The 26,535-nt window shown below is 41.6% G+C and overlaps 2 long non-coding RNA genes across 3 annotated transcripts in view; one reads left to right on the top strand and one right to left on the bottom strand.

Annotated features, from left to right (window-relative positions):
* The window catches only part of LOC308475872, a 336,243-nt gene that overhangs the window by 304,279 nt on the left and 5,429 nt on the right, over window positions 1-26,535 (top strand). For both annotated transcript variants that reach the window (XR_013985457.1, XR_013985458.1), the window contains 3 exons: window positions 20,303-20,361; window positions 21,632-21,706; window positions 24,138-24,199. This is a non-coding gene — a long non-coding RNA (uncharacterized lncRNA). The remainder of the gene's footprint in view (window positions 1-20,302; window positions 20,362-21,631; window positions 21,707-24,137; window positions 24,200-26,535) is intronic.
* The window catches only part of LOC308475929, a 359,243-nt gene that overhangs the window by 171,052 nt on the left and 161,656 nt on the right, over window positions 1-26,535 (bottom strand). The window lies entirely within an intron of this gene.

A 26,535-nucleotide genomic window follows, 5' to 3' on the forward strand; every position in this document is an offset into this window, starting at 1 on the left:
TTATGAGCCATTTTTCTGCAGACCTTATAAATTGGATTGCTTCATCCAGAAGGGTAGGCTGCTGCCCTTTGCAGTTTCAGAGGATTCCAGCTGACAAGCACATTTTGTTAGAAAACACACCACAACGATAGCTGCCTAATCTCTTAGAAACCCGGTTTAATGCTCCTTATTTAATTTCAAAATCAGCTAGTGGCAGAACATGGCCAAACACAACACACAACTGTAATCGACTGCATGTGCAACACAAATGATGACTTATTGTTATCTTTCAATAACATCTTTGTTACTCCTTTCAAAAGGAGGAAAAATGTGAAAAGTATGAAAGTGATATTAAGCAGATGTTAGACGGTAGTTGTCAATCTTGTCTAAGCATGCAGGTGCTAATGTGTTATAATTATCCCTTCTGGCAGTTGATATTTAGGATTTTGGATCCCACCTAGTCAATCACAGCTGTAATTGTTAAGCTTCTTACATAGCTAATATGCTGGGTAATAACTAGATCAAGATTTAATATTTGACGTTTACTATCAATTATCTTTTCTTCTGACATACATCTCCAGTACTCAGATTCCTGGAGATTAGGCACTTTTCCAGACACTCGGTATAATAAATAAAAAGAATTGTTGCTGTGTAAGACTTAAATCAAAGAAACATCGTGATCCACATTTCTCCAGGTTTATGTAATATATTTACTTGTAGTAATTTGCCTCACATTTACCCCTCTCTTTTATCAAGTTGCTTACAGAAGAAACCCATAGTTCAGAGTGTCATAGCAATATTCTGGCAGAGTATGAAACTGGTACTATTTCTACACAGTGTAACATACCAAAACATCCATATAGAAAGTGTAGCTTGCTCCTACTCTATTTGCTACAGTCTGAAACTTATTTTACTCCTTGTGACCGGCTAGTCCAGAATTCCGCATGACTACTATTCCAAAGATGGTTAGGAAGTATCAATTATGATCAAAATAAACCAAACTAAAATCATAAAGCACTTCCTGATCAGTACTTTTGAGTAGGCATACCCTCAGATGTCATTTGAAATAAGCATGCTAGTTCACCAAATTTGAACACATGGACCTGCCTCCTGATGGGGTGAATGGTTATCTGGGCAACGCTCATGTGATTGATGATGGTTAGGTTTTGCATGGCAAATATTTTCCAGAGTCAAACCTCTGAGTTCCAAGAAACCACTAGGCTTGCCCAAGTAGTAAGATTCTTGTTGTTTTCCCGTAGGGTCCCAAACTATGACTTGAGAAGAAGCCAGGATCTGAAACCACGTTCTGATTTGGGCTTGTTCTAACAAACCACAATTCCCCGACTTTGGGCATCACAAGGAACCATGGGTAACTTAAAATTTTTAAAAATGAATGCTTTTAATCTCCCCCCTATGCTGCAAAAAGAAAGAAAAGTTTAGGAGGAGTGCATACACCTAAGTCTTATGGGTGCATATTGAATGTTTCCTGTTATATCTGACATGTTCCTGGAGCTCCAAAGGTATCTTAACAATTCTCAGAAGCCCAGCAAATTATTTAATAATCTCATCTAGTTCAGCCTTCCCCAGTCTAGTGTCTTGGTACTCTTCAGATGTTTTCGACTACAACTTGCATCATCCCTGACTAACGGACCCGCTATTCCTTGTGCCAAGTTAAAATAGAAAACCACAGTTTTGCTCAATAAAACTGTTAGTGTTTGGAGCATCATAAGCAACAGCATACATGTCTTGAATTTTTTTTCATATGCACTAGCTTCTGAACAAATGTAGACAGGTAGTTTGTGTTAATTAGAAAAAAGGCAATTTAACCTAATCTTCTCCTTTTCAGACAAGCTGGCAACACAACAAATAATGGCGGAAAGCGCTCCACCATTGAAAACCACACTAGTAATCTTCGAAACAATATTGTTACAAGTTAAGTACTCCCTGTTGCCTCCAGCAGACAGGGTCTAGTTTCAAGAGGATCTTGCTCAACTTTGAATGGAAAACGTCTGAAATGTTGACAGCACAGAACATTAAGGTTTCAGAGCAAAACAAATGAAACCGGACCGTGTCATTTTGCAATAAAACACGAAGTTGTGTAATAGTGCCTTTTTAAAGCCACTTGCACATTTCAAGACTTCAAATAAAATGCTATTAACACAGACAGATAAACAGGCTAAGCCATTATTTGCCTGGGGTGATACCCTTGTGATTTACAACAGGCAAAGAAAATATAGTAGCATAGCTGTTCAAAATTGAATGATATCAGTACCAAAATAATCCTTTCATAGAGCTATAAGGGCCTTTGATAAGAAATTCAAAAAAATTGCATGTTTTTTCAAAGCAAATCCAGTCACATACAAGTGCCTATTATACAATCCAATTACTTTTGTAAGTGCGCCTGTAAAGTTACTTTTAGTTTGACCATCAAACAGGAAGCCTTCACAGACGTTAACTCAGCAGTCAGTTCCTAACACTCCCTCACACCTTAGCACAGGCATCCCCAACCTGTGGCCCTCCAGATGTTTTGGCCTACAACTCCCATGATCCCTAGCTAACAGGACCAGTGGTCAGGGATGATGGGAATTGTAGTCCAAAACATCTGGAGGGCTGAAGGTTGGGGATGCCTGCTTTAGCATGACCAAAAATAGAACCCTGGAAGGTGAGACGTTGGTAGGAGATGGCTTGATTATATTTGCTTATTCTGAAGGTTTAAACCTCATATTTCAATCATATGATTTTCAACACTACTTACAAATAAGTGGTAATGCTACAATCCCCCCTTCCCTAAAAAAACCAAAAACCTCACACATAGTTAAGTTGGCAGGGGTGCCAACTTGAATAAAATATTGTGGGGGACCAGGTAAGCAATGCCCTGCATAATCAATCACATGATGCAGAGTCCACACATCATTTGAATGACAATGCCCATCATCATCTTTGGGGTTGGCCACCTCAAATATTTTATTGGAGGGGGGAACCATGGCCCCTAGGAGCTGGCTCCTATGGATCCTAGTACCACACCCAGGTTCCAAAGAACCATGGAACAGCAACTCAATCTCCCACCACCACCACCACCACGCTGTGCAGGAAACTGCTTTCGAACTGCATTCTTTCAGAATTTGTGCACAATCCACCCTTCCTTCTTGAACACTGCTAATACAGAGGGGATCTGCTATAGGACTCAAAGGAACCTTTTACCTGGGTGCATCACCATTACGTAAAAGGAATGGGAGGCTTCTCTAGGGACATTCACGCAGGCCGTTTGCACCAGTGAAAAGTCCTTCAATGGGACCACGTTGCAATTTGGAACACAGCCTGTTTCCACAAGATGGAGACCCCAGTGTAGAAATGGTACTGCGTGTGTTTGGTTGGAGCCTTACAGTTCAACCTCCAGAGGGAAGAAAAATCATTTCACTTTCTAGTAAAGCATCCAGTATTCTATCTCCAACCCAATGGAAATTAAGTTAATTGCAACAAACTCATCCCATTTATTGTTAGACTAGCTTGTTCTGGAGTGTGGTTTATGTTTACAGTGGTACCTCGGGTTACAGATGATTCAGGTTACAGATGCTTCAGGTTACAGACTCTGCTAACCCAGAAATAGTACATCGGGTTAAGAACTTTGCTTCAGGATGAGAACAGAAATCGTGCTTCGGCAGCGTGGCAGCAGCAGGAGGCCCCATTAGCTAAAGTGGTGCTTCAGGTTAAGAACAGTTTCAGGTTAAGAACGGACCTCCGGAACGAATTAAGTTCTTAACCCGAGGTACCACTTTACTTTTCTCGTACACATCTTGCAGAGTGCAAATCAGCCTCCTTTGTAATTTGTTTGTTTATATATTTATTAATTTAAAAGGGGTTGTTTGTTGTTGTTGTTTTTTAACCCGCCTTTCAGGTTATGTTGTCCCTATAAGGAAGTTGAAAACAATTTTAATATAGTAATAACATGAATAAAATACACAATCAACTCCCCTAATTTATATGCAGCAGCAAAAAATAATAATAATGTAGAACAGGGGTCTGTGACCCGCGGCTCCGGAGCCGCATGTGGCTCTTTTACACCTTTGCCGCGGCTCCGGGACGGATACTAGCGAGGGGAGGAGGCGCATTGTGCGCCCCGACACTCCCCACTGTGGCGGGCGCTGTACTGGCTGTGACATCGCATGGGGGCGGTGCGTGCGTTAGTCACGCACCGTCCCGACGTCACCTTCCTGCTCGCCCGCCCGCTGCATTGTAAGGGGCATGTACGCTGGTCACTGCATTGAAAGGGGGCATGTACGCTGGTCACTGTTTTGAAGGGGAGTGAAGAACACACACACACAAAAAGGTAACTTGTTAATTTAATGTTTATTTCTATGAGGAGGAGTAATTCTGAGGGGTCAAACAAAGAAATAATTAAAAAAGTGACAAAAAGGTTATTTTTATAATGACGAGTTTTGCGGCTCCCAGTTTTTTTTTCTTCGGAAACGGGTCCAAGTGGCTCTTTTTGTCTTAAAGGCTGCAGACCCCTGATGTAGAAGCATAGCACATGAGGAATAGACAGATCTCTGGCTGAGTCATTCATCTTGGCTCAGTTGGAGATACCATCCGAACTAGTGTATGTTCTCCATCTGAGCACAGCCAAATCTGGGATAACTACCAAAAGAGGGGCATTCTGTGAGGGAGAAGAGTATGGGGAGAGTTCCCCCTATTCCAAACTCTGTATAGCTCTGTCACAGGATCTTGCAACTCTTTTTTAAAGGCTTGTTTCCCCTCAGCCCAGCTCAGCCCTTATACTGAATAATGTTTGGAATAGGAATATGTTACATGGGAGTAATTTACCTAGGTATAACTTATGCTGGCTTCCTATAATTTGGAATGCTGTGTTAGGGAGCAATCCGAATGCAGGATCTGCCAGGATGAGCAGAGTTTGGAATAAATGGAACTACGCCTGAGCCGGATGATGCCAGGAGTCACGAAATTAAAAGATGCCTGCTTCTTGGGAGAAAAGCAATGACAAACCTAGACAGCATCTTAAAAAGTAGAGACATCACCTTGCCGACAACGGTCCGTATAGTTAAAGCTATGGTTTTCCCAGTAGTGATGTATGGAAGTGAGAGCTGGACCATAAAGAAGGCTGATCGCTGAAGAATTAATGCTTTTGAATTATAGTGCTGGAGGAGACTCTTGAGAGTCCCATGGACTGCAAGAAGATCAAACCTATCCATTCTTAAGGAAATCAGCCCTGAGTGCTCACTGGAAGGACAGAACCTGAAGCTGAGGCTCCAATACTTTGGTCACCTCATGGGAAGAGAAAACTCCCTGGAAAAGACCCTGATGATGGGAAAGATTGGGGGCACAAGGAGAAGGGGACGACAGAGGACGAGATGGTTGGACAGTGTTCTCGAAGCTACCAGCATGAGTTTGACCAAACTGCGGGAGGCAGTGGAAGACAGGAGTGCCTGGCGTGCTATGGTCCATGGGCTCACGAAGAGTTGGACACAACTAAACGACTATACAACAACAACAACATGCCTGAGCTGAGGCCAGGCTAATCCCCCTGGGGAATGACCTTCATTGACAGGGATTCTGCAGGGAGGAATTATGAAGAAGGGTGTGCTACCCCCGCCCCCGGGGCCCCATGCCTCTCCCCTGGGGTCTTTCCAAAATGAAAGCACTCTCTCCACACACACCTAATATAATGAGGGACACAAATGAAAGTCAAGAGCCATACAACATTTCGTAAAAGTACCTCCTACAATGCAACCCTATACATATCTTACACAGAAGTAAGTCCTCTTGAGTTGTGTGGGGATGGAACTGAACCCTCAGATTAGCTTCACATGTTGCCTTTGATACAGACTCTAGATTGCAAAGCATGCACACATTATGTCAGTTGCGGATTCTGTAGGCGGTGTGTACTGTTTGCTAACTTTCACTTTAGATGCATGGAACTGGCAACCAGAAAATAACTGGGCTGCCCATAAAGGCGTCAGTGCCATTTTTATTGCGGCATTATGTTTTAATTATTCAGGTGTAAGCAAGTAGGCACCAGATCTATTAAGTAAAGAATAAATCTACTATAGTTAGATATAGCATACTAAGCAATTGTCTCTTTAAATAATAAAAAAAAAATATAGCGGAAAAAAGGTTCCACAAAAAAATGTCATATTTGTATAGACTCCAAATCCCCTCTGTTTAAACAGAGTGATTAATATCAGCTCCTGTAGGAAATTAAATTCAGGGAAGAACAGTAATATGCAGATATGCAGATTTCTAGACGAAATGGCTAGCCCTGGGTAACGGAGTCAGGTTGATTAATCTGCATCCACAGAATACAAAATGAAATGCAGAGCTCTCCTGGGTTGTACTAGAAATGAGTTTTCCTCCTTACATTAGAAATAAATGGACACACACATATCCACACAAATTGCAAAGGACCTTTAGAGCATGTGGCATGTTTACATATATGATGTTTAATATTTTAAATGAATATGTCTTGGCTTAGAGTGAATAATGAATTAATATTTCATTATATATGTATGTATATAAGTATGTTTACACACACACACACACACACGCACACACACACACACGCACACACACCAAGCACACTTTAATCTTTGCTGATCTGAGAAGTATAAGACAATATTGCGCATCCACATTAAAGTGCATCTTTGATTCATTCATATCTGCCTACTTTGCAGGAATACAGTTTGGAGATAAATATCATCATAAACAGTGTCTCATGGAGGAAAGAAAGTGAGGCCATACAGCCTTACTTAATGCTCAGGTTTAAAAAAAGAAAAAAGAAAGAAAAAAGATTTAGTTCAGTGTATTACTTCTACAGTTAAAATCATATCAAAAACCTAACCACGAAGGAACAAGGATACAATTGTACAGGGTGAGTTTGGACAGGGATAAATAACATTATGAATAATTACCACACCACCTTAGCCTTTTAAAATGTTAATCTGTTTACATTATCTGTCCCAGATTAAATGTAAGAGTTTTGATCATGTAATAATGCCTTTTTAACAGAAAAATATTTACAGGAAAATTCAAAATGTCATTTTCAGGCTCCCCCACCCCCCCTGTCGTTACTGGAAACCCAAGCCTGTTATTTAAAATCGTTCACGGTCTCTCCAATAATTGTATAGAAGTAGGCATTATGCTATATTATTAAAGCTGTAATTTCCTGCTGAATCTGGCTGGATGTTTCTTTTTATCACTTGGCAATTTCTATCTAGTTATGGCATAATTAAGTTTCCTGACCCTTGCTCACTCTCTTAACAGGACGCTTAGAAATATACCAGAATTGCAGATCTTCAACCTGATGTCCCCACATAGTAATGGAATAAAATTATTAATCCAGTAATTTTACAGAACACATTACTTTGCATTGAATGTTCCTATTTTTCATTTTCTGTTGGTGACAATCAGCCAGAGGTACAAATCATTTCTGCAGGGAGCAGAACCTGCCTGGGGAGGTGGGGTGGGGGAGAGATTCTCTCATTCACTCTTCTGTAGCTACCTGTACAGCTGTGGTTTTTCAGAGTCTAACACAGTACTCGGCTCAGGTGAACAAAACAAAGTTAATAAATGGAAGGAGGAAAAAGATACGTCTCTCTGCGGCGGCTTCCTAGGCATCAATAGCAGAGTCTTGCCCCCCAAATGATAAATTCTCCCACATCCAACTGCATGTCTGCAAATGAGTCTCAGTTAGCTGTTTTTCAATTCGCCCAAATTATTAGTATTATCCTTCCGCACAGCACAATTGTGTAAATGGACGGCGTTAACAACCAAATGAGGCAGACGTGCATTTCTTTGGGGTCACTTCTTTGCCATGTGAACCTTGCAAGACGAAGGCTGCGCGCTGCTGGATTAACTATGTAAATATCTGCATGGGCATTTGACGCAAGGAATGTGTTCAGCAGAAGGGGACAATAGGGAGGCGAGGGAAGGAACACTTACCTGATGCAAATTCTCAGGGAGGGTAAAATTCTATTTTATATTCTTACAGTAGGATTTTTTTAAAAAAATTTTTTTGTAAGCAAATAGAAATGCTTTTAGTTATTTTGTGGGGAGTGGCTTGGATTCTACCTTCCGTAAACAGATAATAGCAGTTGGCATGGTCACCTGACCTCCAGTTGGTTGCTTCTGATTACTATGAAGCAGAGGGGGAGGGGAGGCAGCAGTGAGGTCAGGGCAGGAAAAGCACACAGGTGGAGCCAATTTTGCAGCCCTGTTTGGAGGTTTGCAAGTGGGGGGGGGGGCAATAACTGTCCAATGATATCAGAGAATGCTCAGGAGTCATGGAATGCTAACTGACTGCTGGGGAGAGACAAAGAGAGGGGAAGTGATCAGAGCCATAGTTAGGTGATCTTGCACTCCTGGCAGAACCGCGCTCCCTAGCCATGGACAAATTAGCTCTTCTTTCTGCCTTTCCTCCAACTCTCCCTCCACCCATTCAATTCCCCATGCACTTCAATTCCTCACACACTAATTGATATTTTTATTTATACATATATATGGGCATATTTTGTAGGCAATTTTGCGCCTGTGCCCCTGGCGGGGGCCTTCCTCACCACCCCCAGCTACGGCCCTGGCAGTGATATTTTGTTGCAGTGGCATGCTGGAAAATTTTCCATAGGGGAACAGTTATTATTATAATAATTATAATAATTTATTATTTGTACCCCACCCATTTGTACTGCCACTCTGGGCAGCTTCCAACAAAGATTAAAAATACATTAAAATGTCACACATTAAAAACTTCCCTGAACAGGGCTGCCTTCAGATGTCTTCTAAATGTCAGGTAGTTGTTTATCTCTTTGACATCTGGTGGGAAGGCGTTCCACAGGGTGGGTGCCACTACCGAGAAGGCCCTCTGCCTGGTTCCCTGTAGCTTTGCTTCTCGCAGTGAGGGAACTGCCAGAAGGCCCTCTGCGCTGGACCTCAGTGTCTGGGCTGAATGATGGGGGTGGAGATGCTCCTTCAGGTATACTGGGCTGAGACCGTTTAGGGCTTTAAAGGTCAGCACCAACACTTTGAATTGTGCTCGGAAACGTACTGGGAGATAGTGTAGGTCTTTCAAGACCAGTGTTATATGGTCTCGGCAGACACTCCCAGTCACCAGTCTAGCTGCCGCATTCTGGATAAGCTGTAGTTAGAGCTGTATGTAGAATTGGGGTCCCCAAGAGTCATTTAGTCCAACCAACTGCAAGGAAGGAATCTCCACTCAAGCATCCCTGGCAGATGCCTAAAAACCTTCAATGAAGGAGAGTCCACAGCCTCCCAAGGAAGCCTATTCCCCAGCTGGTCAATTTGTCAGTTGCTAGCAGCTTGCATAAAGAAAAAAAAGTTTGGCTTTGCTTTGTTTTTTGAAAAAAGACAGCCCCAGGTGGAAAGGTGGATTCCCCCCCCCCCCATAAAAAGTACTGTTTTGGGGGGATAGGGGATGGGCAGGTGTGGGGGACTCCCTGGTCCTGAATGGGGTAATTGTGCCCCTGAAGGAGCAGGTGTGCAGCCCGGGAGTCATTTTGGACTCTCATCTGTCCATGGAACTGCAGGTTAATTCTGTGTCCAGGGTAGCTGTGTACCAGCTCCATCTGGTAGGCCGGCTAAGACCCTACCTGCCTGCGCACTGTCTTGCCAGAGTGGTACAAGCTTTGGTTATCTCCCGCTTGGACTACTGCAATGTGCTCTACTTGGAGCTACCTTTGAAGGTGACTGCAACTATTCCCCGTCAGGTGTCGAGGAAATAAACAACTACCTGACTTTTAGAAGAGGGGAGGAGGAAACGAATCTAGGACCACAATGAATTGATTGATTGATTGTCTTGCTCCTCCTCCCAAAGCACCCAAGGGGCGCAAACAAGTGATAAAACAATAAAAAGATGTTAAAAACAATACCAAAACTAATACAGATGCAGATAGGGAAAGCTCCCTGCTTAAAAGGCTTGTAGAAAGGGGAAGTTCTTCAATAAGTGCCAGAAAGATGGCAGAGATGGCACCTATTATATTTCTCAATTAAAAGGCACTTTTAAAGTGCTCAAGCAGTTTTATGGTTATTGTTTTTAAACCAGCGACTCCCACAACAACTATGTGAGATAAGATTATTACTCCCATGCTGCAGAAGGGGATTTCATATAAGCTCACTTTATCACTTTATGCACAGTACTTAGCAACTCAGGTAGTTCACACGTTTATCTGCAGATGAGATATCAAGTGCTACTGAACCTGAATGTGTGAATCAGCTCAGTAATCTAGCAGGTGGATTACACTATCCCATATCACACTGGTGACTCGCTTTCCCCCTTCTTTGAAAGAGAGGGTGGGGAGAAAATAGATTCCAAATAAAATTCAGTTGAGAGTGATCATCTGACTGACACATCAGCATAAGCTTGCACTGGTCTAGGTAGGCAGAAATGCACTTGAGCCGTTGGGCTGTGCTTATGGTTAACAATCTCGTAAAATGGAAATTTAAAGGGGAAACAGCAAGGCAAAAAATCAACATCTTCATTCAGGCGCTATCTATTTAGGACTAAAGCAGCATAATGTGTCCAGTGTTTACATCTCATTTCAGAAAAGAGCAAATAAATTGTGTTATGGGTGTGCTGTGCTACAGTTAATGTCTCAAATCCCATTGCTTTCAAATGCTTTGATATATTCCCCCCCCCCCCCACTTTCCTGTCTTGCCCTATAATCATGCCTTTTGGTCTTGCAGAAGAGTAAATCGGTAAGAGCAGAGTGTGGTGGTTGCACAGTATTTCCAGGCTGGCAGGTTTATAAACTAATCTACGTTCTTCCCTTTCAGCATCTATATGAGGGGAACGTGTGTAATTTTCACTTCTCGGGTAAATGCAACTGTTCAAATAATGAAAAAATACTGTTTTAAAGTGCCATTAGACAATAGGCCTTTCCCCCTATCAAAAACAATACTACAGCAGTCGGCTGGATATTGTGTGTGTGTGTGTGTGTGTGTGTGTGTGTGTGTGTACACACACACACACACACACACACACACAGTATACATATAGGCTACAAAATAGCTCTGATTTTATTTCCATTGAATCAGTCGCGGTGGAAAAAGGTAATCGTCGTAATCACAGCAAAGATTTCTCTCTATTTGTCTAGGCACTTAGGCAGGCCGCATCACCTAAGTCTCTGAGCAACTAGAGCAGGATAGCTGAGGTGTAGTTTTGATACAGACATGCAAACCTCATTCTTTAATTTGTTTTGCATAAGATTGGTTGATGCTCTTGAGATAATCTCACTCATGACTGTGACTTTTTTCTCCTTGCCAGTAATAAACTTTTTCAAAAACTGCACACTTTAATAGCTGAGGTTCTATAGGGCAACTATCAAATAAGGAAACTGAACATTTCCAAATTATGTTATAGCCTTAGCCATCTTTAAAAAAAAAAAAAAGTTTTCAAGGAATTGTGTTGGTAAATAAGATGCAAGCTTGCCAAGACAACCTTTAGAAACATATGCTGTGAAAATAAAGAATTATATATTAGAATCGCCAAGTTTCCAACTATCCTCTGCTTCACTGCTTTTAAATTTGAGGTGCAGATAGCAGATAATAATGATAAATCTCTATGTAGCTAAAAGCTTCATCAACCGCTTTCTGCAGATGAAGCTGATGTTAAAGGCACAACAGCAGGGCAGGTTTTTTCAACTCAGCTGGCAACCCTGTTATATAATGAAGATAGATATAGATAGGTGATAGATAGAGAGATAGAGAGATAGATACACCCCCCCCCACACCTCTACTGTAGATATGAATCTGCACATGCGTATCTAAAGCGAGTCAAGGTTGAGAAGCCACCTTGAGTCCTGTCAGGGAAAAAGGTGGGATATATTATTATTATTATTATTATTATTATTATTATTATTAGCAGCAGTAGTGGCAGCAGCATTTAAATTTATATACTGCCCTTCATCCAAAGATCTCAGGAAATCACCCCCTCCCATAAGAGAAATAAATAAACCAGTTAGATGTTAGCATCTCAGGTTGAACTGAACATCAATCTACAAAGTGTTTGAAGATAATACTTGTTTTTGTTCTTATGGACACTCTGTTGCCATTGCACATTGGACACATACCTGGATAACACAGAATTTAGAGTCCTTTAGTGGTATGGTATGGTAACAGCGCAATTCTATGCACGACTTAGAGGTAAGGCCCATTGTATTCAGTTGGGTTTACTTTCAGGAGGGAAGGGATGAGGGAATATGATTCAGTTCACATTTAAACGTGAGTCTTCTTAATTCACATTTTGCAAGACAATGCGTATGCCAAAATACACCCAGTCACATTTCTCTGAATTTTGCAGTGCAGTTCTCCAGCCAAGTAATTGGGACAAAAATTCACAAAGGGTCCATACAAATGCATATATTCGTTGAAAATGACATAAAAATGCACTATATTAGGGGGGAACTGTGTTGTAAAAAAAGTGTCTATTAGGTAAAATAGCATGCAAATATGTGTTTATTGGGGGGAAATTCGCACAAAAATGCAGAGGAATATTCATGAGGTTTTGTTTGTTTGAAGGCAAAAACAAATGGGGAACTGAATTTGATTTTGGAAAATAAGAGAGATAAGTCAAAATTGCCAGGTTTACCCATCCCTACTCTCAGGAAAGTGTGCACCGGATTATAGCCTAACAAAGCAATCCTGTGCATGTCAGATAATAACGATGATAATAATAATGATGATAATCGTAATGGTAATGGTAATAATAATAATAATTAATAATAATAAAGCTCTGTCCCGCATAATCAGTCACAAGATGTGGTGCATGCACACCATTTGAATGGCAATGCCCATCAACTTTGAGGGGCCCCAGTCCCCTCAAATATTTTATTGGGGGGGGGGGGAGATGAACCACACCCCTAGGAGTTGGCGTCTCTGCCACAGTGTAAGATTCAGAAAGGCCTAAGTCCAGAATAAATTGTGATACCTACAACTCCATTTACATTTAGTTGCTGAAACTTCATTCTGTCTTACTGGATATCAAAAACTTTTTTTTTTTAAAGAAACCTGCTGATTAATACTTTAATTCTTATTTCACACAATAAGGATGAAATCACAATATGGAATCAAGCGTCTTTCATATAACCTCTGACTCAGCTAAGTAGTAAATAGTTACATCCACCGATGTGGGTGTCATGGAAGAACGATCGCTTAACTTCCCATTGTTTCATTAATAAAAATGATCTCAGAAGCAGAAGGCAATATTAACTATTTCCTCTTTTCTCCTCCTCCTTTATCTAGGATGCTGAAAGACACTGCTAAAATAGATCTATTTTCTTTTCATTCTACAGAATAATGCATGAATGATTATAACATATGCTCTATCTCTAGTTTTTCAACCAGTGGAAAAGTGCCTGACACAGTAATCACAACTTGTTGGGTTTTCAATCTGATGCTGTCCTATTTTATCATGGTAGTTAAATGTCCGTTCTTGTACAGCGTGATAAATGTTATGGCCATTTAACAGTAGCGGAAAAAAGAGAGAGACATGTTAAACCAAATATTGCTTCAGATTGTGTCTTTTATTCTTCTTTATCATCATATCTTAATTTATAGTATAATCATCATTATCACAACTGTCAGCCTCATTTAACCTTCCCTGATCTCCCATGATTCTTTGCTGTCAGGTCTGATTGCCTGCCTTCTGCTGACTGACTGATAATGGTTGACTGATTAGCCCTCCCCAAGTAGAAGACAATGATATATAGAACAGTGCAGCTTGCTCTATATATTAATGAGGAGCTGGCAAAGCTTTGATAAGGCTCTGGAATAATCCATCAGTGAGAGAAGGAGCTTGTAAAAAAACGGGTGGAACATTTCAGGGGAGAGACACCTGGGAAGGATGTAATGACCCAGCAACTAAATACCTCTCAGCTGTCTTGCCTCTGTTGTAATTAACATCAGATAGCTGCCATATGGATAACAGTAAGGAGTTTATCAGTCCCCAAAATCCAGTTTACATTCTCTCAATTTTGCACCTAGGGCTTTCGGCCTTTACAACATATTTAGCAAGCAAAGCAATTAATAGCTCATTTTCCTTGGCATTAGACACTGTTTATCTTTTGAACTACCTCTTATCATAGACCGTTACTTATGAAAGGCAGAAGTCATTGGCTTTTTGTGTGTGTGTGCTCTAGTTGTTACACTTACGCAGCAGAGGCCTGTTCACCATTAGATTCAAAGCTTCTGATGGCTACTTGAGTTTGAATGCGCTGTTATTACAGGTATTATATGAAATTGCTTGTGTTATGTGAAGGGGATTATAGAGGTTCTGGATCAATAACTTCAGTGGATGTTGGGAGTGATTACAGTACTCTGTCAATTTTTCCCATTTGGCTGTCAGTACTGATTTACAACACTCCACCTCTTTTATTCACATCAAATCATTCATTTCATTGGCAAATTCTATATATCTCAATTTACTTTAAGTAGCTGATTTGTGTAAAAATAAAATTACGTCCTCTCCTCTTGTTGTAACATATAGGTACAAGTAATAAAAATAAGTACAAACGTATCGGGAAATATTTAGGCTCTTTATATAGGGGGCAGTATTCTGTTTTGTACTGACATCACCAAGGGAGGCGGGTGGGGAATATATACAGTTGGAGCACCTTCCTGCCAGCTGCCATTTCTTTGCAACTATTGCAGTTAGCAGCTGAAATTCAAAGCTACTTTACAGAAATACAACTGAAATGACTGAAAACAGGCTGGCCCCTCTTTCCTCTCAGTGAAAACAAAAGGTCTAAACATACAGTGGTTTAGGAAGGTGAAGCCCACCCAAAGCACACCTCCAGATGACCAATGAACTTTCTTGAATCATAGAATTGGAAGGGACACCAAGGGTTGTGTAGTCTAACCCCCTGCAATGCAGGAATCTCAGCTTATCCATGGCAGATGGCGTCTCAACCTCTGCTTAAAAACCTCCAAGGAAGGAGATTCCACAAACCCCAAGGGATTCCGTTTGTTCCACTATCAAACAGCTCCTGCTGTCTTCCTGATGTTTAGTCGGAATCTCCTTTCTTGTAACTTGAACAATATGAGATGGGGCACAGGGGGCTGCTGGGAAACATGGTAATTGTCCCCAATCTATAACAGGGGTTTCTCAGCATTCTCACTAAGCTGCAGCTCCCAAGATTCCTTGGTGAAGGGCGTGACAAACTGGTAGAAGTTTGTGCCGCAGTTCAGCTGCCCTATATTTCCAGGAACTTTTCAAGGAAAGATACAGCAACAAAATAAAGGAAGAATGCATGTTAATGGATGGGACGATGACAATAAAGCAAACAATTTGCTTCATGAAATTTTGCATAAAGGGCCTAAGGCGTAAAGTGCAAGTAACACGCTGTTAAGGCTATATTATACTTTTCCACTTCCTTTCCTAGCCTTCCTCAATAATTTCGTGTTATGAATCCGAAAAACAAAGCAAACCAATTCCATCCAGTTAATCCAAATTATTTATAGTCTAAAATGACATCTGCATTTCCTCTCTAAAAAATGATAGCATATATAACTTGATATTAATAACAAATACAATGTTTTCAGTGTGAAGAGGGGAAAGTCTCTTCTGTTTTCTATAGCTCAAGACATATTAATAAACATACAGTAAGACTTGATATAATACAAACACACTGTTGTTACAGATGCTGCTGTATTCAAATAAAGGAATTCAGAGAAAGAAAAATAATAGCCTGTGTTTATTGTCTGTTTGGCATAAAATGCCCTTTGCATTAAAATATACAGATTAATCCAGTGGGTCTGTTGCTTTCCATTCACACCTGTATATTTTAGGATATCATTTGCAGAATTTATAAATACAAGAAAATATAGTGAACAGTGTTTAAAATACAATAAGTAAACACCTCCGCAGACCAGGCCTATTTTTTCTGAATAGGCACACATTATTTCATACAGTATGTTTTTTTACTATTCAGTTAACATTTAGTAATCAGCTAATTCCTCTTATCCAATCAATCAATGGTACCTAGAAAGAAATGTTCTCCGAGTAGGATTTATCCTAGCCGTTCAGCTAGTTGCAACAAAAGATAAAGGGAGATCGTGCTTAAGAGGTGAGTTTGTGGATAAATGTTCTGAGCAAAGGCAAGATAGATCTGTGTTATTTTGTGGGACTGTCTTTGGATCTGTAGTAAAATCTCAGAAGCCTAGAAAACCAAAGATGAATGGGAGAAGGCAGGCTATGACAGTGACAAAAAGTAAGGCTGGTGGTAGAGAATGGGTCATGTTAACTAGCAGCAAGGAGAGCCAATGTGGTGCCCTCCATATGTTTTTGGACTACAACTCCCATCAGCCCCAACCTGTAAAAGCCAACGGTCATGAATGATGGGAACTGTAGTACAACATCTGGAATACTGGCTACCCTTGTTGGTGCAGAGGAAGTGAGAATAGGGCTACCAAGAAATATGTAGATGGTGTTATTATATATGGAGCGTAATCTCAACTTTTTGGCAAAACTTAGAACCTTGGTAATCTTCCTCCTTGCAGCAGCTCACATGGAGGTGGCTCATACTTAGAAGTCCCCTGAAAGTTACTACTACTTTTTTTTTAACTTACTTCTGAGTAAATGTGAGCAGAATTAGACTGTGTCTACACGCCAAGAAAATTTACTTGGACAAATGACCCACTGATACCAGTGGGATCCACTTCCAGGAATATAGTTAGAATTGGCTTATAAAAATGATAAGCATAAAGGAAACCTGAAGAATGCATGATGCTATCTTTCAAAAACATGAACGCTGCTAGAAGTTGGTCCTGGTCTTCTGTAAACATTGAGAACAAGAGGTTCTAAACAAGCTGCACTGGAGAGGATTCCAGTTAAATATTAGTGAAGAGTGTGAATCACATTTACAGGAAGAATTTCAGGGTCTCGATAATTTAATTTAACCCTGTATATGCAGCAAGGTTGACTAGATACTGGGGAGCGGAAAACCTTCTGCTTCTGAAATCTGATGTGTGTAACATTCTCTTGGCATAAAAAAAAATAAGAGGAAAATGAAAGTGATTCATAATGATAGCGTTTAGCCAAAGTGAAACTGATTTGCTCAAATCGTTTTGACTATTCGGTGTTAGGGATGGATGAATCGTGTCAATTTCCGGGTTTATCACCTTCTTTAGATTTCTGCAGCGATTTGCGATTTTTTTCTTTCAAAAATCCTCATGAAGATTCGCCAGCATTTGAATACGAATTTCTTGTAATAAACACATTTATGTAAGCAGTTTTGAGTAATGCACACATTTTCGCAACCATTTCCCCTTAATACAATACATTAGTCTCTGTTATTTTCACTAATATATGCATTTTTATGCCCACTTTCCTGTATCATCATCATAATCACCATCATCACCAATGCGCTTATTAACTGCCCTTCACCCTAATGTCCTGTATAGATTCTTGTACACATTGGTTGGCTAAATTGCATTAAAAAAATTGTTTGGTTCGCATATGGTTCACAAATTAGATAATTGCTCATTAAAATAGAAAAAACCCACTAATTTCTTCCCCATCCTTATCCATTGTATGTAGGGGGGGGGGCAGCAGAAACAACAACAACAACACTGTCACTATACAAAAACACCCCTGAACCTGGACTGGATATCAGACATAACACCATCCATGCAAAATAAATACATGACTGAAACAGTGGTAAGAATCTGCACTAAGAGGATGGGCAATTGGAACTCTCAGGTCACACTAAGCCAGGCATCCCCAAACTCGACCCTCCAGATGTTTTGGGACTACAACTCCCATCATCCCTAGCTAACAGGACCAGTGGTCAGGGATGATGGGAACTGTAGTCCCAAAACATCTGGAGGGTTGAGTTTGGGGGATGCCTGCACTAAGCAGTGGAAGAGGGAGCCCAAGGGATTACAGTGGTGAGGACCCCCTGCCCCCCAATGAGTGATATAGTCATTTGCCAGACTGCCAAGGTAAATGGCAGGTTTTCCTTGCTCTGACAAGTGAATGAGGTGGCAATGAGGCTTTCAAGTTGTACTTCAAGATGTACCACTACACCACTGGTCATCCAGAGCAGGCAATCAGTTTGTCAGAAAGCATTTATAGTCACTGCTGGCAACCTGCTGACTGTATTTGTAGACACGCCCCCCCCGCCCCAAAGCTGGCCACGGTGCCTAAATAAGACCAAAATCATCTGACAGTTCAGTAGACACAACCAAGCTGGTGCTTGTCTGTATCACACAAGCAGTGAAAATGCCCCACAATAATCTGAGTATCCTTTGTGATGAACTGTTTGAGAAGCTATGGGTTAAGTACATGTGAACTTATATCCATAGTTTGCAAAAAAAACAACCAAAAAAACCCCAAACACTTGTTTTTCTTTTTTTTACTGCATGCAAGACAAAACTTTAGACATCGCTCCCTCTTGTCTACCAGACTGGCAACTTCCACGTAACACATTAGCTCACACATGTTTGACTAACTTAAGGAACGGTAGCATTAATAAGTGAGAGCGTATCTACAGCTTAGCATGAATACTTGCCTCTAAGAGTTTGTTTAATTAAATGGCTCACCACCGTCAAAACATACGTACATTTGATCTCTTAGATAAATATTTCCACATTATATTTGCAGGAGCCCATTCACTTAGTTATATAAAGATGAAGTGAGCAGAGTATTTGGCACCACCTCTTCCTTTTCTTTCTGATCCTTCTGTGAAAGCCTTAAACTTTTGACCCTTGATCCACGTTTTCCCATCGTCATCTCATGTCTCCTTTTCTGTCCCCCCACTATTAATTTTAGATTATTTTAAACTATTAATTAATTGATTAAATTTATATCCTGCCCCTCGTTGCATGTGATAACAGGGTGGGTCAAAACAATTAAAAACACAGTGTACAATGGAAGTAAAATGGAATACTTTTTAAAATAAAATGATCCTCCTCCTATTAAATATATCAGTCAGAATAGCCTATAACTCGGAGCACAAACAAGCATCTCTTAGGCATATTAATGGCAAACTCAGAAAGCTTGGCAGAAGAGAAGAATCTTCAGCTGGAACTGAAAAATAACCCAGATTGGTGTCAGTAAAAGTTCATGGAGGGAATGCTCCATAGCTTGGGTGCTCTTGTGTAGAAAGCCTTCTGGTGAGCCACAGTTCTCATAACTTCATGCAACAATAGCACTGTCACGAGGCCAAACAAGCATCCCCAGAGCTACATACTCGCTGAAACCACCCCTACAAAAAAACAATGTCTCCGACTCCCAACCTGCAGCGTTGGTCCAGGACAACACCATGATTGATGGAATCAATAGCCACGGAGACATCAAGGAGAACTAACAGGGATGCATTCACCCTGTCTATATCCCAGTACAGAACTTCCATTAAGGCAACCAAGGCTATTTCAGTGGTGAAACCATATCGAAATGGGCCGAAATGTTTCATTTTCTCCAAGCATGCCTGTAATTGAATGACCACCACCACCTCAAGCACCTTGTTGAAGAGGGGGATATTTGTGACTGGGCAAGAGCTATTACAGTCTTGTTGGTCCTGGGAGGGACCGGGGGGGGTGGTGGAATAGTTTCCCAGTGCCTGGCTCCCCTATCAGAATCTCCAGATCAGAATCTCCAGGCAGCTGTTGAGAAGACTCCAAGGGAAGAGGACCCTCCAAAGAAGCTGAATTCCAGTTCTCCAAAGCATAGCAGCCCTCACCAGGAAGGAAAGAGGCGCATGCTAATAGAAGGAACATTCTTCTCCAGGTGAATGTTGAAGGGGATGGGCAGGTGCAGCACAGGAACTAAAGAAAACTTAAGTGCAAACACTACAAAGGCACTGTAGATTAATATACTGAAATACAGAGAGAGCTGCAGTGATTCGGCATTCTAGCCTTGCTTCTGGCACTTATTTAAATTGGCAGCTATATTTTTTTAATGTACACTTTTTCTTTTTTAGATATAAGAGTATAATGCACTGAAGCACAAGCTGAGTATTACCAGGGCTGGCATGCTGTGACCACCCCTTGCTCATTCTCTCCTCTCACTCTCCTCTGCTTCTTTGTGGGTGTGTTTTTTCCTTGAGAGATAACACAGCCCACCATTAGTGAAGTTTCATGTAAAACTAGACTGTGGGTTGTAAACGTTGCCATCTATGCATGTTCCCCCCAACATACAATTTCATTAGGTTCATGTATCCAGGAACTGTTGGGAAACAAAACAGGTCCACAGAGCAAGTCAGTGATTCAGTGGGATCAGAGTCTGGAACACATGTTCATATAAGGCTAGATAAAGTCCTTGAGAAAACTAGACCTCACTAAAACCTATTTTTCTCTCTTACAGCACAATCCTATTCATTGCTGCTCAGAAGGAGACCACACTGTGTTCAGCGGACGGTAAAGGTAAAAGGACCCCTGACCATTAGGTCCAGTCGTGACCAACTCTGGGGTTGCAGCGCTCATCTCGCTTTATTGGCCGAAGGAGCCGGCGTACAGCTTCCGGGTCATGTGGCCAGCATGACTAAGCCGCTTCTGGCGAACCAAAGCAGCTCACGGAAACGCCGTTTACCTTCCTGCCAAAGCGGTACCTATTTATCTACTTGCACTTTGACGTGCTTTCGAACTGCTAGGTTGGCAGGAGCACGGACTGAGCAATGAGAGCTCACCCCATTGCGGGGATTCGAACTGCCGACCTTCTGATCAGCAAGTCCTAGGCTCCGTGGTTTAACCCACAGTGCCACCCGCATCCCTTTCAGGCATAAGATTGCAGCCTTAGTTGCTGGCCACCTTAGAGTTCATTCCTCACTGTCTGGAACACAGTCAGCTGTTCAGATGCCTTTCATAAGAATCAGCCCACAGCTGGCCAGAGCTGCATCTCACAATATTCACCAAGCAACTGATTCGGGACAACTTGTGTACCATACAAACATGGGTTGAAGGGGGTGGGGAGGCCCTCCTTGCACCTCAGGCCTCGCACCACACTTACTATTTAGTTATTTGGGTTCTTGCTGGCATTTAAACTTAAAGCACACATTTTAATCTCTAAAAATCCCAAAATCGTTCAGGAGGCAGCAGGCGTTCTTAGAAACAAGCACCATTGGGAAACCAAAAAAAAAACATTTTTTGCTGCTTTGCTATGTATAAATAAGCATCTTATATGGCTATGTGCAACATATGATTGAAATGAGGTCATCTAAGAATATATTACTCTCTCCAATATGCAGGAGGGGAAAAAAAAGATGCTTTAGATTTGTAAATGCTGTGCCAGTGTTTTTCCTCACTGTTAACAAATGTCACCTGGTATTAATTTAGTTGCTATATTCCGACCTGAGTGTTTCTTTCTATGAATTGCCTTCTGATAGGACAAAGGTGTGTGTGGTGTTCCCCCCTCCTCCACCCCCCCAAAAAATATGGTAATATATGTAGGTGAAAACAGCATTGGGGAATTTCTGTGTGATACATTTAATAGTTCAAATGAAAAATAATTGAATACTTTGCAGCTCAAAGTGGTTTATCACCATGGGTATTACAGTGTTTAGTGTTACTTAGTTTGACCATGTTAAAGTGAGAATGGATTGTTCGGTTGTGAAGCATATTATTTGCGGTCTATTTAGTCTTCTGTTTCTTCCTGAGAAAAAATTCCGTTCTCTCCCTCCACCCTCCACTTTCTTAGAATAGTACACACCAACAGAAGAAGAAAAATAATGTAAGGAAAGTAAGAGCTGGCAACAACAAACCTCTACCTAAGGTGAAAAGCATTACTATTTTGAAGAACAAGATAATTCAGGAGTCTGCCTACACCTACTGATTCCAAACGAGAGTCACATCCACTACCATCTTAGCTGCATGAAACGTTTTATGACTCTGTGCTTCCTGTTTTCACGTTACCTTTCCCCCTAGCTGTTAGAATCATCTGTACCAAATTGGGTCACATAAGTTTTCACCAGTAGTGCAATGGCAATCACTTGAAGGGTTAATCATTAATTGTGCTCCATCTTTTCTAATGAATTTTGAAAATTCTGCATTCTGGACTTAGGATGGCTGCGACCACAACCAGTGCTTTTTTCTGGGGTGACGAAGGGGTACACATACCCCTAAACATTTTGTGAATCTAAGTTTGGCGTCCTTGAGGGGCGTTATTTCAATATGAGTAGGAAAAGGAGAGTACCCCTAAACATTCTTTTTTAGAAAAAAGCACTGACCACAACACAAAGCAAATGTATTGTGATAGGCAGGGAGACGGCTGGGAGGAAGGAAATAAGGTCACTCTGCATCAACTCAGGTTTGCTTGTTAGTTCAGTAACAAAAAATTAAAAACTGGCTTCCTTATCACTGAAGAATTCCCCTCAGGAGAGAGGCCATGTCCCTTTGCAACATTATTAACTACCCAACAGGCAATAGCTTTCCTAAACAGGCATAGTCACAAATAGTCCTCAAATGAAACACAACAATCTGATTAGAAGCTGCATTTCATTTCATTGCAAGTTTTTCCTCAGCCCTGAGATTTGCTTTAGAGGGAAGTGTCTGTACACCGCCTTGCTTTTGTCTCAACCGGAGGGTTTAATAGCTGAAGTAACTGAAAAGGCCTAACACCAGAAAGGCTTTCGTTACCAGAGTAACCGTAAAAACAGACCCCAGTCTCCATGGCAAAGAGAAAAGCTATTTGCTGCAGCCTTTTCAGACCTTGAACAGACACTGACAGTTTTCCTATAATCACTGCAGATTATTTGTAGCAACTAACTATATTATAATGTTAACTATAGGAGGGCTTTGAAATTACACTTGGGCGGTGTGGAGGGGGGGTGGTTAGAAATAAATACATGCAAGGAAATTTTTTACCAGTTTAGCTAGGAGTCTATTATCAGTTTTAAAATCATAATGTAATTCATTCTACTATTCCAGTTGAGTGAGGTCACCTTCCTGGTTTTGTTCTTATATTTTGTGCAGAAAAATTCTCACTCTATTGTGAGTCCTATACAGTCTGTAAAATTAGCATACACTCACTTCTATTGAACAATTTATTGTGAGAATACCTTACACCACTGAGGACCACTATACAGTACGTGGCATTCTCTATGCTTTTTCAGCTACTGTACATTAACAATAGTTTATGTTACCTACACTACTCAAATGATTATTCTTCCCGTAGTTTTGTGCTAGATTTTACACAATGCACTTTTTACGATTATTTTTACATATAAGCATTGCTTATATAAACCCTACAACGCTCTCATTTAAATTACCGGCGCGCATTGCAAGTGCTCCTTTGCAAGGGCTCCTCATTCAATTCTTATTAAAGTGTTGAACCTGCCTGAAGTTTATCCTGCGCAGCATTACTCAACACTTTCCCCAGTTTTCTTTCTGCCTTCTCAAGCTTAAATCTACCGCACACAGCCAGCTCACGTTCAACCGAGAAAGACTCTGGCAGGATTCTTGTGCAGCAGTAGTGATGTGGTTGCTGCTCCCTTGTGGATCCATCTCATATCACTCTAATAACATAAGAAAGAAGAAGCCATGGGAATAGTATAAGCAGAGGAGAACAGCATGGGAACAATGACACCAACATCAGAAGGGAAGGCTAGTGGTTCTTAGATTACAATCCCAACTTTCCCATAGGGTGTCTCCATCCTTAAGCTGACTGGTGGCTGGTGCCCCTTTTGTGTTGGTGGAAGTAAAAGAGTCCTTGCTGGGGATGGGTGAGATTCCCCCCCACCAACCATTGCTTTCCTTTCCCCCATGTAAGTTAATTCTGTTACCCCAAGGGTTCAGGGTAAGAGTGGGCTACTTCCCACACCAGCCATTTCCCCCCATATGCAAGTTAATGGAGGATAATGGATCCGTCAAGGGTCCATTATCCAACATGCTTCAGATGAAAATAGGGACAAACTGAGCCTCCTCAAACCATTCTTTTGTGCATGCCCCCCCCCCGAGCATTTCCTATCAGATGTAGGGCAAGTGCCACCAGCACTACACCAATGGGACACAGCATACATGTCCTCCTCCTCCCTGAGATAACCCCTTAATCATGATTTTATTTTATTTTTTGGTAGATTAAAGAAAGAACACCACATACCAATAATTAAATTTTAGAAAGGGGCAAGATTAGACGTGGCTGCACAGAGCATTTAAAAATAAATAAACCAAGTCTCCTTGTGTTCCCCCTTTCTTCTCGCCCAAAGTGGACCTCTCACGCAGAAAGACAACACCTAGCCACCTTTAGTTATGAGCTTCCATCCATCAGGTATGAGCCTAAGTTTTATTTCAGCATTCTAAACTTTAAATCTACAGCACATAACTATTAAAATTTGTTTGTGGAGAGAGTGCTGTCTCATGGAGCAACCATGCAATTCCTACATTATGGCAACCCCAACGAGGTTGCACACTGTACAGTACAGTAATATATTGTGGCAACCTTACAATTCCCAGTTTGTATCAGGCCATAGAATGCACAACATATTTTTGCTTCCTGTAGGTCAGCTGAAACCTTTAAAAACTTTCAAGGCAGTTCTTCATGTATAAAAGATGGTGACAACCCGAGACATGGTGATGCATGAAAAAAAGCATCCTATAGTGGTTGCGGGGTCCCACTAAATAATTTATAGCTTGTTCCACTTCAATCACAAATGTGATGCTTCAGTGGTGAATGGCATGGTGGGAAAACAACAGTTTGTTTGTTTGTTTGTTTGTTTGTTTGTTTGTACCCCATGCATCTGGCTGGGTTTCCCCAGCCACTCTGGACGGCTCCTAACAGAATATTAAAAACACAATAAAACATCAAACATTAAAAACTTCCCAATACAGAGCTGCCTTCAGATGTCTTCTAAAAGTCAGATACAGTGGTACCTCGGGATGCGAACGGGATCCGTTCCGGAGCCCCGTTCACATCCTGAACAGAACGTAAGACGTGACTGCGTGTCTGTGCATGTGCGGGTCGCGTTTCACCGCTTCTGCACATGCACGTGATGTGATTTTGAGCATCTGCACATGCGCGAGCAGCGAAACCCAGAAGTAACGCGCCCTGTTACTTCTGGGTCGCCGCAGAGCACAACCTGAAAATACTTATCTTGAAGTGTATTTATCCTGAGGTATGACTGTAGTTAGGGACACGGGTGGCGCTGTGGGTTAAACCACAGAGCCTATGGCTTGCCGATCAGAAGGTCGACGGTTCAAATCCCCACGACAGGGTGAGCTCCCATTGCTCGGTCCCTACTCCTGCCAATCTAGCAGTTTGAAAGCACGTCAAAGTGCAAGTAGATAAATAGGTACCACTCCAGTGGGAAGGTAAACGGCGTTTCCCTGCGCTGCTCTGGTTTGCCAGAGCTGACCACATGACCCAGAAGCTGTACGCCGGTTCCCTTGGCCAATAAAGCGAGATGAGCGCCGCAACCCCAGAGTCGGCCGCGACTGGACCTAATGGTCAGGGGTCCCTTTACCTTTACCTTATGACTGTAGTTGTTTATTTCCTTGACATCTGATAGGAGCGCGTTGCACAGGGTGGGTGCCACTACCGAGAAGGCCCTCTGCCTGGTTCCCTGTAACCTCACTTCTCACAGTGAGGGAACTGCCACAAGGCCCTTGGAGGTGGACCTCAGTGTCTGGGTTGAACAATGGGGGGTGGAGATGCTCCTTCAAGTATACTGGGCCGAGGCTGTTTAGGGCTTTAAAGGTCAGCACCAACACTTCAAATTGTGCTCGGAACCGTACTGGCCACCTGACCTCCTGTTGCTCACATTGCTGCCGCATACTGGTAGACAGAGGGGTGCAGTGAGGTGGCTCTGTATGTATGCAAATGTGCCAGCTGAGCCAATATGGCACTCTGATGGTATTTTTGTAGCACATGAATCTCCCTGCCATCTTCCAATACCTCCTCTACCTCCCGGTAAGCAGCAGAAGCAATGCAACCAAGTGGAAGTCAGGTGAACAATCGCATCATGCTCTCTATTAGTCTGCTACTTGAGACGATGCAGAAATCTCAGCTAAAGCATCCATGGCAGATGGCCACCCAACCTCCATAATGCCAGGACTTGTCACGGGCTAAACTGAACTATCATAAGTCTGAGTGAAATGTCTGCTTTTGGTTTGCTGGGCACCAGAAGTCCTCTGATGATGAAAAAGCTGATATGAGGAGGTTGTGTAATTTTAGGGTGAAGACACGTGTAATAGAGCTCAGATAATGTCTGCTGTGAGGTGAGCTCAGTTTTCTCCTGGCATAGATAATGAAATGATCATCCTATCAAAAACTGGCATAGCCATTGTTGTTTGTCCTCCCCCCCACTCCCCGCCATGCTTCAAGTGGATGGTGTATCCTTTTCTGTTGTTTTAGAAAAAGTACATGAATGTTTATACATATGCATCCATTTACATCACTTTGCTGATTAGAGGTTTTAAAAAACAACAACCCCAAAGTGCAAAATTGTCACAGAGATGGAAATGTCATCATGAGACTAGTGCTAATCATTCTCTTGCACAACTGGCTTTTACTGCAAATTTGCAGAACTGCTCACCACCCACAAGTTCATTTCTTAAGAGAAAACGTATGTCTGAACAGAATATTTTTTTTCAGGGTGGTCACACTGT

The sequence above is a fragment of the Podarcis pityusensis genome (assembly GCF_964106645.2).
Source record: "Podarcis pityusensis genome assembly, chromosome: 4".
Taxonomy (NCBI): domain Eukaryota; kingdom Metazoa; phylum Chordata; class Lepidosauria; order Squamata; family Lacertidae; genus Podarcis; species Podarcis pityusensis.